Genomic DNA, 6,995 nt, shown 5'->3' on the forward strand with positions numbered 1-6,995 from the left:
AAAAAAGATGCATGATGTGTTAGCTGGATACATGAAGATTTCTATGGAACAAAATATTTGGGAACATTCTCTTGTTAGTGAATAACTAAATCAGACCAGCTTTGATCTCGTCTCTAGCTCCCCAGCTACCTCCCTGTCCCATCAGAAAAATCTCTGGTGGAGGCTGGACCCTGCCAGCTGCTGGCTCCCTGCTAGGAAAACTCACCTTTGCAAGGTTTCCATCAGGAAGTTCCAGTAAAATTCCCACAGTCCTGAAGAATACCCAAACTGCATCAAATTAATATTTCTTCCTGGAAAATTTTTTCTTCAGAGCATTTCCAGCCATTCCTACTGATCTTACTGTGACTTAAATCCTGTGACAGTTCTCTGGCAGGTCTATGACAATTTGCCTGAAGAGCAACTTGCCTTTCTCCAGATTGGTTACTGGGAGCCTAAATCCTGCCCCAGGCAGGGCCCAGTTCCCCAGACAGGTGGAGTTAGCCTCCACTAGTCATAGAAACTTCTTGTAATAACTAGTAAACACCATTTAATTAAATAGTCTTATAATTGCTGACACTTTGCTTTTTCACCCAAAAGCTCAGTATGCTTCATCCAGCATCATTTCTTTATTCATATGTGGCCTCGGGCCATCTATCACTGCAGGGGCTTTTATTGTCACTGTGCCAGAGTCCCCATGCAGTGCTCCACCCACCAGGACATGAAGAAGGCAGGGAAAGGCCATCAGGACAGACATACCTGAGGAATTAAATCCAGCAGTCACTCTGCTCGGCAGCACAAGTCTTCCAGTCCAGTCCCAGGAAAGGGTTAAGTTGGTCTTCTGCTAGAGACACAATTCCACAACTTTGTGCCCTCTGCACAAGGATTGATTAGAAAACTCCTCTTGGATAAACAGGATCAAACAAAAAAATTTTTATGTCAAATGACCAGCGACATCATGTTTTAAACACTTTTACTCAAGTTTTTATTAAAATTGATGTTTAAAAAGTTCTTCTGAGATTGCAACATTGGGAAAATTTACAACAACTAGGAAGGTGAAAATACCCAGTTCATGTTAAGTGAGTTTTGGTTCTTAGAGATAAAATAACGTAATAAAAATGAAAAGGAGAGGCAAATGCATTTAAACTTAGTTCTATTTTAATAAATTTAAGGTTGTTTTTGTAATAGTAGTGTTGGTTAAGACAATTCTATCTTGAATGGTTCTCTCAATATATAACACTAAACCTTCAGTTCTGCTGTATTTACAACCCTCCAAGTTTGATTTTATGTGTAGCAGCTGACACTGAAGTGCTGATATCTTGGTGTTCAATTAAAGTAAGGAATAAGAAACACAAGAGCGTGCTTTTCACAGCCTTAAGTTAGAGTAATCCAAGACTCTTTTTATGTACTCCTGTTCTGCTAAAACTATAATGAGGGACTGTGGTGCTCTACATTCATTGGCAAGTACTCTGTGCAAATAATCTTGCTCTTAGGATCATAACAACATTTGAAGTCATTTATTGATTCAATCCTGCTAGCAAAAAGGATTTCTACAGCAAAAGCTCTCACCTGCCTGCACTCTTGCCCCAAAATGGTGATGAATGGGAGGAATGTCACAGGGAGAAGCTCACTTTGTAGTTGATGATTCTGCAGCATCATCCAGCAATTCTCAGAAATCAGGGAAACTATTCAGGTGCTTAAAGTAATGGCTGTGTTTAGTTGATGACCTTATTTTTTTTTTCTCTCCTTATTTTATGAAGAAATCCTATGGCATTTCCATAGTATTCCACTTCCAAATCAGATTTTACTAGAAAATCCCTTTAATGTAGGATAAACCCAAGCACAGAAGCATTTGTTCTGTAACAGGACTCTCCATCACTTCGTACAAGTGGCTTCATTCCTAGGCCATCCTCAAGGGGACGGTGGCAGGGAAAGCTCTGAAGTCCCCTGACTCCTGAGCACCTTTCCAGGTAAGGCAGGAGCAGTCTGAAGGGACCATTGGATGGAGCCAGCAGAGTTCCTCCTGAAGGGACTGTCATCTCTGTCATCTCTGAGTCCCATTGTCATACTCCAGTACTAACCCAAATCCCCCTGGTATGAAATGCAGGGGCACCACTGACCCCGGGAGGGGTTGGATGGTGAGCAGTGGATGAGTGCCTGGTGCTTTAGGCAGACACTGTCACTCACAGGGTAGTGGCACACCTCTTTTGATGTTGTTAGACTGTGTTTTACAGGAACTCATGAAATCCCCTAAGTGGTTCCAGCACTGTGTAGCTGATTACATTGAAGAATGTCTGTAAATTCTCCCTGTAATACTTTTAAATGACTAGCAGCTCCTCTATTTGAATGACCAAAATACTTTCTAATGGCTGCTTGAGGAGCCTTCTCTCCTGTTTGGAGTTAATCCACTCAGAAATAAGGGCAGTGCAGATTACCTTTGGAAAGGAGGAAGCTCCAAAAACATCCAAATTTACACACACAAAGCATGTGGGATGAGACATACTTGGAGCTGGTGTAAAAGCACTGTAACATTCTTGATGTGTCATGGTATTCCTACCATATTTAAGTAATATTCATCTCTCCCCTAAATCCTCTGGCAGAAATAAGTCCTGTTCAACACTCTATTAGATTTTTGTCAGGTTTTTTTTCCTTCTCATTTTTCTCATTAGACTGACATGTTTTTGTAGTCACAGGAGCCAATTTTGCTTCTAGTCACAGAAAGTAAATGCTTTTGCACGTGACCCCTGTGGACATGGAGGGCTGGAGCAGACAGTGCTGTCCCTCACAGCTCACACAAGGGGTTCCAGCACACTCTGGGGCTCGGGGTGCCTCCCTGGTACCTGAGTATGCTGATAACATGCTGAGGGGCTTCTGCAAACTGCATTTTCTGTAGAAAATAGGTGAGGGGCAGAAAAGAATATTGGATGTAAAAAAAAGCAAAAGTAGAGAGATGCTAAAATGTTCACATCTTTGCTTCCAGCACAGTGACCTTCACTGTGGAGATTCTATCTCAGAGCAGCTCATAAAAACAGGCTGGCAAGTGCCACCCTGGTTGCTTTTAAAATGTCACTGGTTTAACATCAAATCAAGAGGTATAATCGCCTTGTTTCTGCCTTCTCCCCACCCCCCAAAATTCCAGTCCTGATCATGCCCAAAAGAAGTGTGTTTTGGGCCTGATCAAATATGAACACCATATTTGTGTTCCTGGAAAAAGTTTGTAAAAGGTCATAAAAACTGCAAGTTCAAAGGGCTGGATTGTTTTCAAGATACACTATGAACTTCCTATTTCCCATCTCCAAGCGGAGACTGCACTGCCTTGAAGTTATGCCAGGATCCAGGTGATAGTCAGGAGTCTAACACAGTATCTGAGAAAGAACTGATTGGTATCATATGAGGAAATTCAGGGTTAAAACTGGCAGACTGTGCTACCTCTTTGGTTTATTTATCCCTACTCAGGACAAGTGATATTTCCACCACAAAACTCCATTTAACTTTCCATGAAACGGATTAAGGTAGAAAGCATGTTTCTGCATTCTGGCCAGGCACAGTTCTCACTTTATGCAGCAAACACATTTTAAATTCACTTTAGTTTCTACTTTTGCTTTCTTATCTGACATTCTTTGTTAAATGATCTAACAGGATGAGACACTCATGTAGAAACATATGGAAAGAGAGGACAACATACTCATAATAATGCAACAAAATCTCACATTCTAGTACATCATGCTTGCAACAAAATCAAAGCCAGAAAGCCAGGTTATTCCACACTGCAAAATGTGTCTGCAATGCATAGCATATAGCTTGTTTTAATAAAAAACACGATGCTAGGTGCCCAACAGACACCAGTATAAGATGGCATGAGAAGAAAATATAAAAATCGTCATCTGTCAGGTCCATCAGCACGTGGGGTTGGCATTTGGCAGCTCAACCTGCAGCAGATGGGAGCTGCTGCTCCTCCACTACTCAGTGCAATCCCTGCATATGAAAGGGATTGAGCAAATTTATTGGGAAGAGCTTGATTGAGGTGGATCACCCAGAGGCAGAGAGTGGAGTAAAAGACAACTCAGCTCAGTCTTGGGAATTAGAAAAAATACTCTGCTTTGCAGAAGTATACTAAATACAGGGTAGCAGCCAAAATTCCACATTACTATGAGAAGCTCTGACTACAAGATGTCCCAGCAGTGCCCAACAGAACGTACGTGAATTTTTTTGACTCTGAAATGTCTCTACCTACACACTGTGGTTACTTCCTGTGACTAAAATGTTTAACTTATACCAAGATCTTTAGAAATTATATTAGATCACCATATCTAAGTCCAAGAGAGGCACCTCTGAGTTTGGCAATACCTTGTATTTCCCAGTGTGCTCACAGAAATTCATACTATCTCCCACATAGAAAACCAACATATATTTGTTCTCAAGGAACTCCCAGCACCTCATAAGGAAAGAAATCCATGTAAGCAACCAACAGATCAGACAGGATCTGCAGCAAACTCTTAAACACTTAGGAATCTCAGTTCTGCAAGTGTTTCTGTGACCTGCAATATAAATGTCTCAACAATCTCCAAATGGAAAGGGGAAGGAGATGTACCTGCTGTGCAATATTATAAAGAAAAATAAATGTTCTCCCATGTGTAAAACCAGGGGGTTTACTTTACTTTTTTAAAAAGCTAAGATTGCTTTGTCTTTCCTGTACATTATTTGCATTGCCAGGATCACATCATGCTGGACTCTCCACTAGTACAAAGCTAAAAAATCTAAAAGATTAGAAATTCAAGTCACATCTATCCAGTTCTTTGAGAGAGATTCAATGAGTGACTGGAGAATTAGTATAATTACTGCTATATCACAGATACTAAGCAAATAAACCCTGATTAGTAGAGGTGGGGAAGTGAGTTTTATTTGCTTAGGATACATGATATATTTTCCTTTCCTTATTTTTTTTTTAATAATAAATACTTGATAAACAATTGGAAGGAAACCAGTTACCATTAGAAATTAATCTCTTGCATCCCTCTGGTCAAGCTGAAGCAAAAGCTGGTAGAAAAGCTTTAGTTTAAACGTGGTTGAATTGGGTTTCCTGATGAGGCTGCTGGGTAGCTCAGAAATGAGCACTGTGGGTGAGAGGAATCTGCTCCTGCAGAAGGCAGGGAGCAAGCTGAGTCAGCAGGACTTGCAGCATCCTCTGCAGCGTGATGGCCTCTGATTCCTGGCCTCACCCAGGTACAGGGGCAATCCTCCTGTGCTCACCTGAGGGCCTTTCACCTGCACCAGTTGTTTTAAAATCTGTTTAACACACAATACATTTTATTTTATGCAGATCTCTATTTATATAGAGAGACGTAGTGTCTCTATATAGATATGTGGTATTCAGAGTTATGGTGCTTTAAATTATTCATAAGATTTTATATATTAAATACCTTTATAAATGGCACTTGAGCTCTGAGAATGTAATGGAATACTCCAAATGGATGTGGGTTACTGCAGCTGGCAGTTTGGGATTTAAGTCCATAGCACATCAATGTACCGTGTCTTTGAATCATGGGTGAGTGAGACTCCAAGAAATCAGGCGTTGACAGTGTGAATCTGGTGAGTTGGTAAAGCCAAAATCATGACTTTTGTTAAATCAGTGTAATCAGGAAATGTACAGAAATCCCATCTTTCCAATTAATACTAGAGCACAAAAGATCAGAGTGCAAGGAAAAGTTCAAGTAAAACAAGAATCTTACAGTACACATAAAACACATACAACATGGGAAATCATATTGGGTGCAAATATGTGGACTGATGCACAGAAAAGCTTATAGGTATTCAATTAATTTTCCTTTACAGATTAAGAATACATTTACATTTTTTAAGGAACTGTCTGCAGCTTCTCTCTGCCTAAACCACAAAAACCTATCCACTTAATAAAAGAATGCAACACAACTCATTGAAGCCAACAGTCTCAAAAAGCATCCATTAATTTTGGATGCTTCTGGTTTCAGATGTCTCTCTTAATGAGCTTGAATGTAAACACGCTCTTAATAATTCTGCCAGAACTGAGCTAATAAGTCAATGTCTACGTTTATCAAGTGAAACACCTGACCTCATGCTGTACGGATGAATCAGATGCTCTGACTTAATCATTTATATTACCTTTTTTTATATGAAAAAGAAAGAAAATTTGGCCCCCATTCCCTGTTCTGTTCTCGTTCCTCTCAGCAGCTGTGGCTGTGTGAGAAAGCCTGGATGGAGCAGCCTGGCTGAGAGGGGCTCCCCCCACCCCCCATCACAGCGTGCATTTGTGGGAGGGAGGAGGGAACGGGACAGGACGAGTGCTTTTTGGTTTGCAGATAACCCTTCCACTGACCATGTACCTCTTCAGCTTGCTGGTGATCCAAGGCCTTACCCACTGCTTCAGAAGGACTGTGAGAGACCATGGCTCCTAAATGAGTCCTGAAATGACTCTTTGCTCCAAGCAGGATCAATTACTTGCTGGTGTGTCCTCAGTGCTCGCTGTGGTTACAGAGCTTCACGGCTGATGGATGTGTAGGAGTAAATGCTGGGCTGGGAGGTGACACTGGGGAAGTTTGGCATGGCCTGTTGACACATCAATATTTTATGGTAGGATGGACTCAGGCTGAAGAAAAATCCATCCAGAAAACAGAACTGCTTATCCCCCCAAATGAGAGGAACAAGTCAGTGGGGCTGTATCAGGAAGGTGTTGGCACTCAGTTGTGAGAGGCTGGGTTCAGAGCTCCAGCCACTGACCTGGGAAACTGAGATGTGAGGGATGCCTCTCAGTTTCTGGCTGGCAAGGTTGGAACCCACTCCTGGTCAGGATACATTTTCTCATGGGTAATTTTTCTGCAGCCCATGGCCCTAAATGAATTTTTTCCAAAGAAGAAGGAGTTGCATAGCCCCAAAGGATCAAAAACATCCAGGAAGTGGAGCCTCTCCCCATTCTCCAAAGAGTTTGTGGCACTAGAAGACTTGGGGAGATACTGCCTTAAAAAAATGAATGAGTATGGAAACTA

Source organism: Anomalospiza imberbis, chromosome 12 (genome assembly GCF_031753505.1).
Source record: "Anomalospiza imberbis isolate Cuckoo-Finch-1a 21T00152 chromosome 12, ASM3175350v1, whole genome shotgun sequence".
In the NCBI taxonomy this organism is placed as follows: domain Eukaryota; kingdom Metazoa; phylum Chordata; class Aves; order Passeriformes; family Viduidae; genus Anomalospiza; species Anomalospiza imberbis.